The sequence below is a fragment of the Panulirus ornatus genome, chromosome 47 (assembly GCF_036320965.1).
Source record: "Panulirus ornatus isolate Po-2019 chromosome 47, ASM3632096v1, whole genome shotgun sequence".
Lineage (NCBI taxonomy): Eukaryota > Metazoa > Arthropoda > Malacostraca > Decapoda > Palinuridae > Panulirus > Panulirus ornatus.
This window is the reverse complement of record NC_092270.1, coordinates 9,345,355-9,363,974: the sequence shown is the minus strand read 5'-3', so window position 1 is coordinate 9,363,974 and position 18,620 is coordinate 9,345,355. Positions and strand designations below refer to the sequence as shown.

Here is an 18,620-nt window from a genome sequence, read left to right as displayed (position 1 = left end):
GGGTACCTGATATTGTCAAGTGAGTATGATGGTGGGTCAGTTGGTATTGTCAGGTGAGTATGATGGTGGGTCAGTTGGTATTGTCAGGTGAGTATGATGGTGGGTACCTGGTATTGTCAGGCGAGTATGATGGTGGGTACCTGATATTGTCAGGTGAGTATGATGGTGGGTACCTGGTATTGTCAGGTGAGTATGATGGTGGGTACCTAGTATTGTCAGGTGAGTATGATGGTGGGTCAGTTGGTATTGTCAGGTGAGTATGATGGTGGGTACCTGGTATTGTCAAGGTAAGTACGATGACGTGCACCCAACTACTTATCAGGCGAGCATGACAGTAGGTACCTACCGCGCCCTAATGCTCTAGGTAACGAGGCTTCGAAGGAGGTAAAACCCCAAAAAGGTGCCTCATGGGTGGAGGCAGCAGGTGCCAAAGCTTCTTCTAACCTGAAGAAACACCTCCACCTCGAGGGGGAGGAGGAGGGGGGGACGTGCCTGGGAGCCCAGCCTCCAACCAGCACACCTCCAAGGAGCCGCCAACCGCTGCACGTCATTGATATATAACAGAGTCGCTTGCATCATCGATCAGCCATTATACGAGAGTATGTTTGTTTATACCTACTACGGCTGAGCCCCGGACGGTGGTGGCGGGGGGAGAGACCCGGCCAGGTGGGGGGAGGGAACCTAGTCAGGGTGGGGGAATGGGACCCGGGAAGGGGAGGAGAAAACCCAACCCTGTCAGGAAGGAGGGGACCCGGTTTAGACATGGGGTTCCCAGTCAAGGAATGGGGAAGGGGAGGGGAGTGTGTGTCCCCGTCAGTCGTGGAGGGAAACCGTTTTCCGTGAAGGGGAGGACCCCGGGCCAGGACGGGAGGGTACTGGTCTTGGAGGGAGGGAGACCGACCACAGATAGGGGGGGGTAGGGGGGTTTACCCAGAACTGGGGTGGGCCGTGGTCCGCAGACCCGGCTTGAGTGGTGGGGAAGCCTGAGGCCCAAGGTACAGCCGGCCAGTACTGGGGGACGGGGTGTTCTGATGCCCAGTGCCTTCCCTGTCATGGGCAGCCTGCAGGGGCTATGTGATCCGGCCTTGGGGTTGGGAGGCGGATACCAGACTAAGGGGCTGGGAACCGATAAAGGAGCCGGGATCCATTCCGGGACCGGGATCCCGGCCCTGTTGGCGGACACCTTTGAGTTAATACCAATCATAATAATAATAATAATAATAATAATAATAATAATAATAATAATAGTAATAATAATAAGATAATGATAATACAATAAATAATGATAATAATAATAATAATAATAATAATAATAATAATAATAATAATAATAATAATAATAATATATATAATAATAATAATAATAATAATAATAATAATAATAATAATAATAATGATAATAATAATAATAGTTCATTCACAGACGCCTAGTGTAAATAATTTAAGAAGGAAAATACTTCCCAGGAGATTGGTCAAGTGACCGACATGGTTAAATACATCGATGGAACTCGCGTCTTGCACGGTGCGTTGTTACCCCCCCCCTCCCCCAAAGGACAGTCAGTCTTAAAGATACAAAAATAGAATTCAGTAACAAATTTATCGCCGCCGTCTTCCTAATTAGGAAGGTTCTGAAGTGTCTTAAGGCTGTCCTTAAATCTAATCCAAGTTCAAATATGTTTCAAATGGTCTTTGGCCGGCGACCGGGGTAGCTGGTGGACAGGCCATCCTGAGGCACACAAGGTGAACCGGGATTGAGGAGTTATGTGGAGTAGTGTGAAGTTGGGGGAGAAGGTAGCTTCACCCGAGAAAAAAGCTTGTGAAGTTACTCATGAGAGATGAAGAAGAATAAGACCTAACGGTTAACTAATATAAATAGATTATAATGGTTGAAAATATATGAGAAAAATAAGACACAATATAAAAGTGGTGCGATTTAACTGAGGATCAGACAATTCAAGACCAGCAGTCCAATGTTGTTCAAAGTGGTTGGGGGGGAGGAGAGTCAGGAGGACCAGTGTGTTTACCTACCGCCTATCTAGAGGGGCAACAAGTTCTCCTCCTCCTCCTCGTTATCAAGAGGGGCACAAGTTCTCCTCCTCCTCCTCCTCGTTATCAATAGGGGCACAAGTTCTCCTCCTCCTCCTCGTTATCAAGAGGGGCAACAAGTTCTCCTCCTCCTCCTCGTTATCAAGAGAGGCACAAATTCTCCTCCTCCTCCTCCTCGTTATCAAGAGGGGCAACAAGTTCTCCTCCTCCTCCTCGTTATCAAGAGGGGCACAAATTCTCCTCCTCCTCCTCGTTATCAAGAGGGGCACAAATTCTCCTCCTCCTCCTCGTTATCAAGAGGGGCACAAATTCTCCTCCTCCTCCTCGTTATCACAGGTACCTCACCCGGACACAGTGGGTCAGACTTTACCTGTCGAGTGAATTTCCTCTCTTATCGCCATATCAGGACTGGTTTCTTTATGCACCCGCGTGTTTACGAGGACACAATACACACACACACACACACACACACGTGTGCGTGGATGCAGTTAAGACGGTTGTGCGAGTGCCGTCTTTGACGATGGTGATGGTGGCGGCTGTGATAAATGGTGGGTGCAGCAGCGGTGACTGTGGTGGTGGCGCCGGGGTAGAACAGGAGCGGTGGTTATGGTGGTGGTGAAATGCATGCTACATGAAGAAGTGGTATTCACGCTGACGACTGTGGTAGAGAAGGTTCCAGACTTTGGCGGTGATTATGTGGATTTGTAACTACTGTAATATATATATATATATATATATATATATATATATATATATATATATATATATATATATATATATATATATATCCCTCCCACGAGGAAAAGTGGGAGACCAAATTGGAGGTGGCAAGATGGAGTGAAAAAGATTTTAAGTGATCGGGGCCTGAACATGCAGGACGGTGAAAGGCGTGCAAGAAATAAGAGTAAACTGGAACGATGTGCTAGACCGGGGTCGACGTGCTGTCAATGGATTGAACCAGGGCATGTAAAGCGTCTGGGGTAAACCATGGAAAGTTTTGTGGGGCCTAGATATTAACAGGGAGCTGTGGTTTCGGTGCATTATACATGACAACTAGAGACTGAGTGTGAACGAATGTGGCCTTTGTTGTCTTTTCCTAGCGCTGCCTCGCGCGCATGTTGGGGGGAGAGGGTTGTCATTTCATGTGTGGCGGGGTGGCGACAAGAATGAATAAAGGCAGCAAGTATGAATTATGTACATGTGTATATATGTATATGTCTGTGTATGTATATATATGTAAACGTTGAAATGTATAGGTATGTATATGTGCGTGTGTGGACGTGTATGTATATACATGTGTATGTGGGTGGGTTGGGACATTTTTTCGTCTGTTTCCTTGCGCTACCTCGCTAACGCGGGAGACAGCGACAAAGTATAATAAAAAATGATAGTATATATATATATATATATATATATATATATATATATATATATATATATATATATATATATTGTGTGTAATGTCATCATCCCCCCGACACACACACACACACACACACACACACACAATTTCCAGGTTTCTGTATCACTGGTAGGCAGGTCTAGGGGCGTACACCCTCATCCTGCAACTTCGCATGACATGAGCCTCTGGCCCCACCTGGCTCTTGATCAGCCAGACACATGCTAAGGCGCGTCCTTGCAAAGGCAAGACACTGTCTGCCTTACCAAGTGATGCAGGCGAATGGTACTTATGAGAGGGTCAAAAGTCCTTGCCAAAGAATGTGGGCTTTCTCTATATGCTGGCTATGAATGCACTGTGCACAGCAGACTAAAGCGGACTATATCAGACGAGAAGTGAACGAGCAGATGAACTAACAGGCTAGTTGGGTATTAGGTAGTTTAGCGGTGCCTTAAATTAATGTTAGACCAAACGGCAAAATTCATCATAGCTTCTGAAGACGGTGCATGTGGTTGCGGGCGTCATGGTTGAAAGTGTAAATGATGTGGAACGTTTTTCGTTGCAAGATGAAGAAAGACTAGAATCCACATAGCGCGAAGGCCATAATATGGGGGGTTCCACTGGAGGAAAAGAAGGTGGAATTTAGAAACAAGGAAGGGATGACGTAATATGACGTAGCAAATGGTATTTGTAAACGAATATTTAGAGATTACCCCTCAGATGAGTATGATGGTGGGTACCTGGTACTGTCAGGTGAGTATGATGGTGGGTACCTGGTACTGTCAGGTGAGTATGATGGTGGGTACTTGGTATTGTCAGGTGAGTATGATGGTGGGTACCTGGTACTGTCGGGTATGATGGTGGGTACTTGGTATTGTCAGGTGAGTATGATGGTGGGTACCTGGTACTGTCAGGTGAGTATGATGGTGGGTACCTGGTACTGTCAGGTGAGTATGATGGTGGGTACCTGGTACTTGTCAGGTGAGTATGATGGTGGGTACCTGTACTGTCAGGTGAGTATGATGGTGGGTACCTGGTATTGTCAGGTGAGTATGATGGTGGGTACCTGGTATTGTCAGGTGAGTATGATGGTGGGTACCTGGTATTGTCAGGTGAGTATGATGGTGGGTACCTGGTATTGTCAGGTGAGTATGATGGTGGGTACCTGGTATTGTCAGGTGAGTATGATGGTGGGTACCTGATATTGTCAGGTGAGTATGATGGTGGGTACCTGGTATTGTCAGGTGAGTATGATGGTGGGTACTGGTATTGTCAGGTGAGTATGATGGTGGGTACCTGATATTGTCAGTGAGTATGATGGTGGGTACCTGCTATTGTCAAGTGAGTATGATGGTGGGTACCTGGTATTGTCAGGTGAGTATGATGGTGGGTACCTGATATTGTCAGGTGAGTATGATGGTGGGTACCTGATATTGTCAGGTGAGTATGATGGTGGGTACCTGGTATTGTCAGGTGAGTATGATGGTGGGTACTTGGTATTAAGTGAGTATGATGGTGGGTACCTGGTATTGTCAGGTGAGTATGATGGTGGGTACCTGTATTGTCAGGTGAGTATGATGGTGGGTACCTGGTATTGTCAGGTGAGTATGATGGTGGGTCAGCTGGTATTGTCAGGTGAGTATGATGGTGGGTCAGTGTATGTCAGTGAGTATATGGTGGTACTGATTGTCAGTGAGTATGATGGTGGGTACTGTATGTCAGGCGAGTATGATGGTGGGTCAGCTGGTATTGTCAGGTGAGTATGATGGTGGGTACCAGTATTGTCAAGGAGATGATGTTACAGGTAGTAATCGGTGAGTCTAGTAAGAGTATGGTCAGGCAGGAGTATGATGGTGGGTACCTGATATGTCAGGAGTAGATGGTGGGGTTAGCTGGTATTGTCAGGCGAGTATGATGGTGGGTACCTGATATTGTCAAGTGAGTATGATGGTGGGTCAGTTGGTATTGTCAGGTGAGTATGATGGTGGGTACCTGATATTGTCAAGTGAGTATGATGGTGGGTCAGTTGGTATTGTCAGGTGAGTATGATGGTGGGTCAGTTGGTATTGTCAGGTGAGTATGATGGTGGGTACCTGATATTGTCAGGTGAGTATGATGGTGGGTACCTGATATTGTCAGGTGAGTATGATGGTGGGTACCTGGTATTGTCAGGTGAGTATGATGGTGGGTTAACTGGTACTGTCAAGGTAATTACGATGACGTGCACCCAACTACTTGTCAGGCGAGCATGACAGTAGGTACCTACCGCGCCCTAATGCTCTAGGTAACGAGGCTTCGAAGGAGGTAAAACCCCAAAAAGGTGCCTCATGGGTGGAGGCGGCAGGTGCCAAAGCTTCTTCTAACCTGAAGAAACACCTCCACCTCGAGGGGGAGGAGGAGGGGGGACGTGCCTGGGAGCCCAGCCTCCAACCAGCACACCTCCAAGGAGCCGCCAACCGCTGCACGTCATTGATATATAACAAGAGTCGCTTGCATCATCGATCAGCCATTATACGAGAGTATGTTTGTTTATACCTACTACGGCTGAGCCCCGGACGGTGGTGGCGGGGGGAGAGACCCGGCCAGGTGAGGGAGGGAACCTAGTCAGGGTGGGGGAATGGGACCCGGGAAGGGGAGGAGAAAACCCAACCCCGTCAGGAAGGAGGGGACCCGGTTTAGACATGAGGTTCCCAGTCAAGGAATGGGGAAGGGGAGGGGAGTGTGTGTCCCCGTCAGTCGTGGAGGGAAACCGTTTTCCGTGAAGGGGAGGACCCCGGGCCAGGACGGGAGGGTACTGGTCTTGGAGGGAGGGAGACCGACCACAGATAGGGGGGGTAGGGGGGTTTACCCAGAACTGGGGTGGGCCGTGGTCCGCAGACCCGGCTTGAGTGGTGGGGAAGCCTGAGGCCCAAGGTACAGCCGGCCAGTACTGGGGGACGGGGTGTTCTGATGCCCAGTGCCTTCCCTGTCATGGGCAGCCTGCAGGGGCTATGTGATCCGGCCTTGGGGTTGGGAGGCGGATACCAGACTAAGGGGTTGGGAACCGATAAAGGAGCCGGGATCCATTCCGGGACCGGGATCCCGGCCCTGTCGGCGGACACCTTTGAGTTAATACCAATCAAAATAATAATAATAATAATAATAATAATAATAATAATAATAATAATAATAATACAATAATAAGATAATGATAATACAATAAATAATGGTAATAATAATAATAATAATAATAATAATAAGATAATGATAATACAATAAATAATGATAATAATAATAATAATAATAATAATAATAATAGTTCATTCACAGACGCCTAGTGTAAACAATTTAAGAAGGAAAATACTTCCCAGGAGATTGGTCAAGTGACCGACATGGTTAAATACATCGATGGAACTCGCGTCTTGCACGGTGCGTTGTTACCCCCCCCTCCCCCCCCAAGTACAGTCAGTCTTAAAGATACAAAAATAGAATTCAGTAACAAATTTATCGCCGCCGTCTTCCTAATTAGGAAGGTTCTGAAGTGTCTTAAGGCTGTCCTTAAATCTAATCCAAGTTCAAATATGTTTCAAATGGTCTTTGGCCGGCGACCGGGGTAGCTGGTGGACAGGCCATCCTGAGGCACACAAGGTGAATCGGGATTGAGGAGTTATGTGGAGTAGTGTGAAGTTGGGGGAGAAGGTAGCTTCACCCGAGAAAAAAGCTTGTGAAGTTACTCATGAGAGATGAAGAAGAATAAGACCTAACGGTTAACTGATATAAATAGATTATAATGGTTGAAAATATAAGAGAAAAATAAGACACAATATAAAAGTGGTGCGATTTAACTGAGGATCAGACAATTCAAGACCAGCAGTCCAATGTTGTTCAAAGTGGTTGGGGGGGAGGAGAGTCAGGAGGACCAGTGTGTTTACCTACCGCCTATCTAGAGGGGCAACAAGTTCTCCTCCTCCTCCTCGTTATCAAGAGCGGCACAAGTTCTCCTCCTCCTCCTCGTTATCAAGAGGGGCACAAGTTCTCCTCCTCCTCCTCGTTATCAAGAAGGGCAACAAATACTCCTCCTCCTCCTCGTTATCAAGAGGGGCACAAGGTCTCCTCCTCCTCCTCGTTATCAAGAGGGGCAACAAATACTCCTCCTCCTCCTCGTTATCAAGAGGGGCACAAGTTCTCCTCCTCCTCCTCGTTATCAAGAGGGGCAACAAGTTCTCCTCCTCCTCCTCGTTATCAAGAGGGGCACAAATACTCCTCCTCCTCCTCGTTATCAAGAGGGGCACAAGGTCTCCTCCTCCTCCTCGTTATCAAGAGGGGCACAAATTCTCCTCCTCCTCCTCGTTATCAAGAGGGGCACAAGTTCTCCTCCTCCTCCTCGTTATCAAGAGGGGCACAAGTTCTCCTCCTCCTCCTCGTTATCAAGTGGGGCACAAATTCTCCTCCTCCTCCTCCTCGTTATCAAGAGGGGCAAAAATTCTCCTCCTCCTCCTCGTTATCAAGAAGGGCACAAATTCTCCTCCTCCTCCTCGTTATCAAGAGGGGCAACAAGTTCTCCTCCTCCTCCTCGTTATCAAGAGGGGCACAAATACTCCTCCTCCTCCACGTTATCAAGAGGGGCACAAAGTCTCCTCCTCCTCCTCGTTATCACAGGTACCTCACCCGGACACAGTGGGTCAGACTTTACCTGTCCGAGTGAATTTCCTCTCTTATCGCCATATCAGGACTGGTTTCTTTATGCACCCGCGTGTTTACGAGGACACAATACACACACACACACACACACGTGTGCGCGGATGCAGTTAAGACGGTTGTGCGAGTGCCGTCTTTGACGATGGTGATGGTGGCGGCTGTGATAAATGGTGGGTGCAGCAGCGGTGACTGTGGTGGTGGCGCCGGGGTAGAACAGGAGCGGTGGTTATGGTGGTGGTGAAATGCATGCTACATGAAGAAGTGGTATTCACGCTGACGACTGTGGTAGAGAAGGTTCCAGACTTTGGCGGTGATTATGTGGATTTGTAACTACTGTAATATATATATATATATATATATATATATATATATATATATATATATATATATATATATATATATATATATATATATATATCCCTCCCACGAGGAAAAGTGGGAGACCAAATTGGAGGTGGCAAGATGGAGTGAAAAAGATTTTAAGTGATCGGGGCCTGAACATGCAGGACGGTGAAAGGCGTGCAAGAAATAAGAGTGAACTGGAACGATGTGCTAGACCGGGGTCGACGTGCTGTCAATGGATTGAACCAGGGCATGTGAAGCGTCTGGGGTACACCATGGAAAGTTTTGTGGGGCCTAGATATTAACAGGGAGCTGTGGTTTCGGTGCATTATACATGACAACTAGAGACTGAGTGTGAACGAATGTGGCCTTTGTTGTCTTTTCCTAGCGCTGCCTCGCGCGCATGGTAGGGGGAGAGGGTTGTCATTTCATGTGTGGCGGGGTGGCGACAAGAATGAATAAAGGCAGCAAGTATGAATTATGTACATGTGTATATATGTATATGTCTGTGTATGTATATATATGTAAACGTTGAAATGTATAGGTATGTATATGTGCGTGTGTGGACGTGTATGTATATACATGTGTATGTGGGTGGGTTTGGACATTTTTTCGTCTGTTTCCTTGCGCTACCTCGCTAACGCGAGAGACAGCGACAAAGTATAATAAAAAATGATAATATAAATATATACATATATATTGTGTGTAATATCATCATCCCCCCCGACACACACACACACACACACACACACACAATTTCCAGGTTTCTGTATCACTGGTAGGCAGGTCTAGGGGCGTACACCCTCATCCTGCAACTCCGCATGACATGAGCCTCTGGCCCCACCTGGCTCTTGATCAGCCAGACACATGCTAAGGCGCGTCCTTGCAAAGGCAAGACACTGTCTGCCTTACCAAGTGATACAGGCGAATGGTACTTATGAGAGGGTCAAAAGTCCTTGCCAAAGAACGTGGGCTTTCTCTATATGCTGGCTATGAATACACTGTGCACAGCAGACTAAAGCGGACTATATCAGACGAGAAGTGAACGAGCAGATGAACTAACAGGCTAGTTGGGTTATTAGGTAGTTTAGCGGTGCCTTAAATTAATGTTAGACCAAACGGCAAAATTCATCATAGCTTCTGAAGACGGTGCATGTGGTTGCAGGCGTCATGGTTGAAAGTGTAAAGGATGTGGAATGTTTTTAGTTGTAAGATGAAGAAAGACTAGAATCCACATAGCGCGAAGGCCATACTATGGGGGGGTCCACTGGAGGAAAAGAAGGAGGAATTTAGAAACAAGGAAGAGATGACGTAATATGACGTAGCAAATGGTATTTGTAGACGAATATTTAGAGATTACCCCTCAGGTGAGTATGATGGTGGGTACCTGGTACTGTCAGGTGAGTATGATGGTGGGTACTTGGTATTGTCAGGTGAGTATGATGGTGGGTACCTGGTACTGTCAGGTGAGTATGATGGTGGGTACTTGGTATTGTCAGGTGAGTATGATGGTGGGTACCTGGTATTGTCAGGTGAGTATGATGGTGGGTTAGCTGGTATTGTCAGGTGAGTATGATGGTGGGTACCTGGTATTGTCAGGTGAGTATGATGGTGGGTTAGCTGGTATTGTCAGGTGAGTATGATGGTGGGTACCTGGTATTGTCAGGTGAGTATGATGGTGGGTACCTGGTATTGTCAGGTGAGTATGATGATGTGTACCTGGTACTGTCGGGTGAGTATGATGGTGGGTACCTAGTATTGTCAAGTGAGTACGATGGTGGGCACCTGGTATTGTCAGGTGAGTATGATGGTGGGTTAGCTGGTATTGTCAGGTGAGTATGATGGTGGGTACCTGGTATTGTCAGGTGAGTATGATGGTGGGTACCTGGTACTGTCAGGTATGATGGTGGGTACTTGGTATTGTTAGGTGAGTATGATGATGGGTACCTGGTATTGTCAGGTGAGTATGATGGTGGGTACCTGGTACTGTCAGGTATGATGGTGGGTACTTGGTATTGTCAGGTGAGTATGATGATGGGTACCTGGTACTGTCAGGTGAGTATGATGGTGGGTACTTGGTATTGTCGGGTATGATGGTGGGTAATTGGTATTGTCAAGTGAGTATGATGATGGGTACCTAGTATTGTCAAATGAGTATGATGGTGGGTACCTGGTACTGTCAGGTGAGTATGATGGGGGGTACCTAGTATTGTCAAGTGAGTATGATGGTGGGTACCTGGTACTGTCAGGTGAGTATGATGGTGGGTACCTGGTATTGTCAGGTGAGTATGATGGTGGGTTAGCTGGTATTGTCAGGTATGATGATGTGTACCTGGTACTGTTAGGTGAGTATGATGGTGGGTACCTAGTATTGTCAGGTGAGTATGATGATGGGTACCTAGTATTGTCAGGTGAGTATGATGGTGGGTCAGCTGGTATTGTCAGGTGAGTATGATGGTGGGTACCTGGTATTGTCAGGTAAGTATGATGGTGGGTTGGCTGTTATTGTCAGGAGAGTATAATGGTGGGTACCTGATATTGTCAGGTGAGTATGATGGTGGGTTAGCTGGTATTGTCAGGTGAGTATGATGGTGGGTACCTAGTATTGTCAGGTAAGTATGATGGTGGGTTGGCTGTTATTGTCAGGAGATTATAATGGTGGGTACCTGATATTGTCACGTGAGTATGATGGTGGGTACCTGATATTGTCAGGTGAGTATGATGGTGGGTTAGCTGGTATTGTCAGGTAAGTATGATGGTGGGTACCTGGTTATGTCAGGTGAGTATAATGGTGGGTACCTGATATTGTCAGGTAAGTATGATGGTGGGTACCTGATATTGTCAGGTGAGTATGATGGTGGGTTAGCTGGTATTGTCAGGTGAGTATGATGGTGGGTACCTGATATTGTCAAGTGAGTATGATGGTGGGTCAGTTGGTATTGTCAGGTGAGTATGATGGTGGGTCAGTTGGTATTGTCAGGCGAGTATGATGGTGGGTACCTGATATTGTCAGGTGAGTATGATGGTGGGTACCTGATATTGTCAGGTGAGTATGATGGTGGGTAGCTGGTAGTGTCAGGTGAGTATGATGGTGGGTCAGCTGGTATTGTCAGGTGAGTATGATGGTGGGTCAGCTGGTATTGTCAAGGTAAGTACGATGACGTGCACCCAACTACTTGTCAGGCGAGCATGACAGTAGGTACATACCGCGCCCTAATGCTCTAGGTAACGAGGCTTCGAAGGAGGTAAAACCCCAAAAAGGTGCCTCATGGGTGGAGGCAGCAGGTGCCAAAGCTTCTTCTAACCTGAAGAAACACCTCCACCTCGAGGGGGAGGAGGAGGGGGGACGTGCCTGGGAGCCCAGCCTCCAACCAGCACACCTCCAAGGAGCCGCCAACCGCTGCACGTCATTGATATATAACAGAGTCGCTTGCATCATCGATCAGCCATTATACGAGAGTATGTTTGTTTATACCTACTACGGCTGAGCCCCGGACGGTGGTGGCGGGGGGAGAGACCCGGCCTGGTGGGGGGAGGGAACCTAGTCAGGGTGGGGGAATGGGACCCGGGAAGGGGAGGAGAAAACCCAACCCTGTCAGGAAGGAGGGGACCCGGTTTAGACATGGGGTTCCCAGTCAAGGAATGGGGAAGGGGAGGGGTGTGTGTCCCCGTCAGTCGTGGAGGGAAACCGTTTTCCGTGAAGGGGAGGACCCCGGGCCAGGACGGGAGGGTACTGGTCTTGGAGGGAGGGAGACCGACCACAGATAGGGGGGGGTAGGGGGGTTTACCCAGAACTGGGGTGGGCCGTGGTCCGCAGACCCGGCTTGAGTGGTGGGGAAGCCTGAGGCCCAAGGTACAGCCGGCCAGTACTGGGGGACGGGGTGTTCTGATGCCCAGTGCCTTCCCTGTCATGGGCAGCCTGCAGGGGCTATGTGATCCGGCCTTGGGGTTGGGAGGCGGATACCAGACTAAGGGGTTGGGAACCGATAAAGGAGCCGGGATCCATTCCGGGACCGGGATCCCGGCCCTGTTGGCGGACACCTTTGAGTTAATACCAATTAAAATAATAATAATAATAATAATGATAATAATAATAATAATAATAATAATAATAATAATAATAATGATAATAAAAATAATAAAATAATACAATATATAATAATAATAATAATAATAATGATAATAAAATAAAATAATACAATATATAATAATAATAATAATAATAATAATAATATAATACAATAATAATAATAATAATACATATAATAATAATAATAATAATAATAATAATAATAATAATAATTCATTCACAGACGCCTAATGTAAATAATTTAAGAAGGAAAATACTTCCCAGGAGATTGGTCAAGTGACCGACATGGTTAAATACATCGATGGAACTCGCGTCTTGCACGGTGCGTTGTTACCCCCCCCCCCCAAAGGACAGTCAGTCTTAAAGATACAAAAATAGAATTCAGTAACAAATTTATCGCCGCCGTCTTCCTAATTAGGAAGGTTCTGAAGTGTCTTAAGGCTGTCCTTAAATCTAATCCAAGTTCAAATATGTTTCAAATGGTCTTTGGCCGGCGACCGGGGTAGCTGGTGGACAGGCCATCCTGAGGCACACAAGGTGAACCGGGATTGAGGAGTTATGTGGAGTAGTGTGAAGTTGGGGGAGAAGGTAGCTTCACCCGAGAAAAAAGCTTGTGAAGTTACTCATGAGAGATGAAGAAGAATAAGACCTAACGGTTAACTGATATAAATAGATTATAATGGTTGAAAATATAAGAGAAAAATAAGACACAATATAAAAGTGGTGCGATTTAACTGAGGATCAGACAATTCAAGACCGGCAGTCCAATGTTGTTCAAAGTGGTTGGGGGGGAGGAGAGTCAGGAGGACCAGTGTGTTACCGCCTCTATGCGAGAAAGTTCTATAGATGTTTACGAGTTTGGACGCGTGGAGTCCGAGCGAGTGTTTTGACGACGAATGTTCGAGGTTTTTTGTTTTTTTTTCGATGGCGCTGACGTGTTCGTTCCAGCTTGAGTTTTATCGTCCAAAATGACATTGGAAAGCATAGTGGAAAGAAAAAACCAGGAGGGTGTCAGGCCCTAGTGAGAGAAGGGGACTGAGGCTTAGATAGACACTCGAGGGTGGGAGATGGGGGTTGGAAGTTTGGTGGACTGAACAACTTGGAGGGGACTGGGGGTGCCTTGAGACAGCAGGGGGGTGGGGCAGTGTGGAAGCTTGGTGGATAACAACTTGGAGGGAACTGAGGCAGTAGCGGTCCTGCTTTGTTTGTTTGTTTGTGGAGTCGCGGTTAACGCAGACAACCCCTGGAGCTGCATGGTGCAGTCAGGAATAAATTAAACTAAAATCTGTAGCAATCACGGAGAAACCACGGAATGACGCCATTTAATGTTTCACCATCATTACATTTCTTGAGGATGTGTAAGAAAAATACATCTACCGAACCGTAAAGCAGACTTTCATTATTACTTTTATTATTACGTGAAATCTGTGGAGTCGGACGGAAGAGCAAAATAACTAAGCCATTTACCCCACCAACTACTTGTGGCTCTGTTCTCCCTGGTCGTGTGAACGGTTGAGGTGTGAGCAATGACAACCCGATTCAAATTGAGCGTTAAGCTGATCCTATCATGAAGGAGCGCGAGAAAGACTGCAAGCGTTGAGCTTTGAGTGGGGGGGGAGAAGCTGGGAGCAGCGGTAAGTGCGGTGTCTACTGGTGAAAGTACCGGCAGACACTTGGCAAGGGAGGTGAGTGTCCGGTTGGCTGGCAGGAGCCGAAGGGGGAGTGAAAGTGCGCGGGGGTTGATCGGCGTCGGATCGCCTGCTGCATGCCCGTGTAGACCTTCTCTCGAAATCCTCGTGTACAAGTGGGCCAGAGGAGCCTCACTTCACATCGATCATCGTCCATCATGAAGCTACGTCAAGTGCTCAATGGCGACAAAGCGAAAGCAAAGACTGAGGATACGTTACCGAGAAATTGTATCAACTGTTAGCATGCTCAGGGATCACAACTCGCTGAGCTCGCCTATTATGTTCGAGGGAAGTCGCACTTTATCTAGGCAAGCTATCCATGGCTCATCTTTGAAAATACTGATACCGTTCTATATATATATATATATATATATATATATATATATATATATATATATATATATATATATACATATATATAATATATATATTATATATATAATATATATATTATATATAATATATATATGTAATATATATATATATATATATATATATATATATATATATATATATATATATATATATATATATCGACTTTGACTATTCGAACAAGTGTGAGGTTCTACATAAAACACTAGACTCAGAACATACATCCTGGAAAAATAAATCATTCCATCGAGTAAGGGATGAAGAGTCCATAAAGACTGTAATTCACATACGGAGATTCATTTAGGTCACAAGAAAAGCTGCAAAAGAATGAAGTGGACTAGTATACGGAGGGTCGTGAATGAAGTGATTGATAGTCAAAGTTGTTGAAGTGAATGGTTAAGTGAACAGCTTACGCGAAGGACTTACTTACGAGCGAACATCTTACGTGCGCTGAGGTAAATCTAGAGTACATGAACCTGGCAAAACAAAAGTCGACACGTAATGCGAATTCAAGGATGTTAAAAGGGGAATGTTGATAATGAATGCGAATGAGAAATCCCACTAGGGTCAGTTCGATTTATGAAGGACAGGGTCGAAGGAACCATGTGGAGAAACCCTATGGGACAGTTCACCATCAAAGACATCTTATACTTGAGCGAGAAACCAAACCATGACGAATTTGAGAAAGGTCAAAGAGCTGAAACACCCACAACATGGAGTTCAACTACAAAAACACCTCTGTCATCTACAACTGAAGAAAAGTAGAAGAGTCAACTCTATTATCCACAGCTAAAAAGAATAAAAGTATTTATCATATGCATAACAAATGTTTGCAAATAAACAACAATGAAGGTTACTGAACTCGAAGACTTGCCAGTGAAGATGGAACCTAAGTTTCAACTTAAAGAGGAATACAATACAATAGGTATGACTACTTAGTATCTATAGATGGAGAAATTCAGAGGAATTTTAGTATAAAAATTCCCACATGCCATCGTACATGGATTCTAAGCAAAGAGTAAGACAGGAATAATCTATCGATTATCAAATACACTTTACAATCTTGTGACATTTAATACGAATTATACTTTTATCGAAACAGAAAACATTTGCTTTACCTGAAATGTCACTGTTCACCGTGTTGCGATGATGGCTGTGGCACGTATGCGATAAATTCCTTATGGAGACGTTATGTCTTTGATACTTCAGTCTTTCTTCATCATCGCAGGAGTTTATGGCAGTTGTTGATAAACTGAATAAGAAATAAAGACTTATTCATGTCCACAAGTGCACCGGATTTAGGCTGGGAAGGGTCCTATGACTGAAAAAAAAGGGGGAGGGGGGGAAGGCCTATATATGTACTATATATTGTACATAATCCGTAAAGTCTTCACACAAATATCTCTCTACTCATACTTACAACAGCAAAAATATGGACATTAACAAATAGCCTACAATTCTAAGAAAGGCGTCTTTCCTTCGTGTGGCATGAAACATATCACTAAACCAACCTTGTGACAAATTGGGATTATGAAATTGGGGTAAAAAAAAATAGGACCTCAACTCGAACCCCTGGATCACGTGGGAGCCTAACAACCTAAATACCGTTATGGTTAATCCAGACCTGCTGGTTGGGCATTCACAGCAATGCGAGCTATGAACTCGAGATTGCCAGGTCGAGTAGGAATTATGAGACCATTGACAAGCACCCCATCCTATCTTCCATAAGCATACAAGCAATGTAAAATCTTCATCTTCCTGACATTTTTTTTCTTTTTTACCATGTCAGCGAACACTATGGCATTAGAGCATCATTATTGCGCCTCTGCTATTCAGCTTAACCTCCGTTTCAGATTTGCCATAAATATTCACTATACAGGAAACAATTCAATACTGAGCAACTAAAAGCATCCAAAAAGAAAGGTAGTGAACAATGTTGCTTGGCAAATTCTTTCGGTTTTGCAGAGCATACACCAGACATGAACCGCCATTCGTTCTCCTCCGCTTGACAAGACATTCACACGATTACAGCCTCAACTTTGGTTCATATTACATACAAGACACACCCACCTTAATCTCCTTGGTAAATGTATGCGAAATGAATCGACAGAGCCAACTGAATATGATTATAATGGCTTGTTTTAGATGCACACTGAATGGCCCATGAACATCCGATAATGTTGCTCTTGCTGACCTCGGCTGACGGTTCTCTTTGCGCGGGAGTCCATGTGAACATACACATTAAACTCCCTAGTTAATGTGTACATAATGTATAGATAAAGCTAGATCAATTGATAATAATTACTGGTAAGATACAGGCCCAATCGCCCATAAATATACAATAAATTTGTTTTTCTCACCACAGGCTGTTGGTCCTTTAACACATTTGCGCGGGAGTCGAAGTGAGCATTCCCTGGGCTTGGTTGTCATGCACTCAACAAACAATTTTGGGCTTGGAGATCACGAAAAGATGGTATGTACAATCACTGTTCTTTTAGGAGGTAGTTTATATGCTCTTCTTGGCCTTGGCTTTAGCCTGCATTGTTCCCATCAGGATAAATCAGTGGCTGTAGTGGGCTCTGCAGATCAAGGGCTTCGTAAACCTCCTGGTCCTGGCTTGCAAGATTGCTATCTTTGTCTTTAGATTCACAAGGTCTCTGCTTGCAGAGATCACTGATATACGGACGGTTTTTTTTATCTCTCTTAACTTTTGAGATCAACCAAGAAGAGTCAGAAGGAAACGACGGTGTTGTACCGTTTTCCACTTCTGAAGGAACGCGGGAACAGCTGATTAATATTAATGTTGCCTCAAGATTGTGTAAAATCTGTAAAGCGCTTGAATTGAATGGTTATTAAGCACTTTTTAGCTTGAAAAAATACCCACCAAACTTCAAGGTAGTTACACAGAATTAGATGTTTCCTTTAAAAGATATCTCAAACTTTAAACCGGACAGCTTTCTCAGCTCGACAGAGTTGGAATGGTAACCAAAATATTACAAATTGGAATGTATCTGCGTTAACACTCATTTAGATGTATAACCAATGGATGGCTTTATTAAGAGCAACCTTGATAAAGCAACTGTAGCTGGGACGTTATTTACTGAGAAAATTACCTGTTTTACATTAAGGGAAAGAATATATTCCTTCTGATATAATCAACGCACTTGGAATGAAATACATACAGGAAGATGCACTGCACTGAAACATTAGTTTCATTATAATCTGAATTGGTAGCTAAGACATTACGTGGGATGTAACACTAATCACACATGAAGAAATTAAGACGCTAGATTTTGTAAGTCAATGGTTTTCAGCCACGGCCAAGAATACCAACTTATATATCATCAATATTTTCAACATTTTTCTGTAATCATATTCCAGTCATCTACGAGAAAAAAAATGGAGCCGTATGCTAGCTGCTTTATGTTATATTTTTCCGTTGTATGTACTTATATTCATATATATTTGTATAGATTAAAGAAGGATTGTTTGTGTGACGTTGCTGTCTTGATTCAAAAGTAGCCCAATTTTAACAAATTCAGGGGGCAAGCAGAGCTGAGTAACCCAAATGGGAATGTTAAATCGTGGATGTGGCACGATGTGTAAGGCTGAAATGACAGTACAGCTGGAGAGCTGGTGGTCGTAACCAAACGGTGGGCCTAAATGATACGCATTAACAAACTACTGTCATGCATTTACTTGCATGGCTTGTTAATGGTAACCGAGGAACCAAAAATGCTAAAAGATATTGAATATAGATTAATATACCTGTGCACGCTCAGATATATCTGTACAAAAACGATATGTATATATAACCATTAATAATTATGATCTTTCCACTCAGTCTCTGGGCTACTGGACTTTCTCCTGAAATATATGTCTGTAGACTGCCATTGGCGTAGGAGACGTAAATGACAAGAGAGAGGAAAGAATGAGCGGAAAAGGGAAATCCTGAAATTACGACCAGCATCTGAAGCTAAGAAACTTTAGTGTTCTTAAAACCAAA

General features: G+C 44.8%; 1 protein-coding gene across 1 annotated transcript in view; it reads right to left on the bottom strand.

Moving 5' to 3' along the window:
* Nucleotides 1-16,787, bottom strand: part of Polr2I (RNA polymerase II subunit RpII15) — a 63,315-nt gene extending 46,528 nt beyond the window's left edge. The window contains exons 1-2 of the mRNA XM_071689723.1: nt 16,685-16,787; nt 15,733-15,866 (exon numbers count right to left, since the gene is read on the bottom strand). The gene's annotated coding sequence lies outside the window, so the exon portion shown is untranslated. The remainder of the gene's footprint in view (nt 1-15,732; nt 15,867-16,684) is intronic.
* Nucleotides 16,788-18,620: the final 1,833 nt, after the last annotated feature.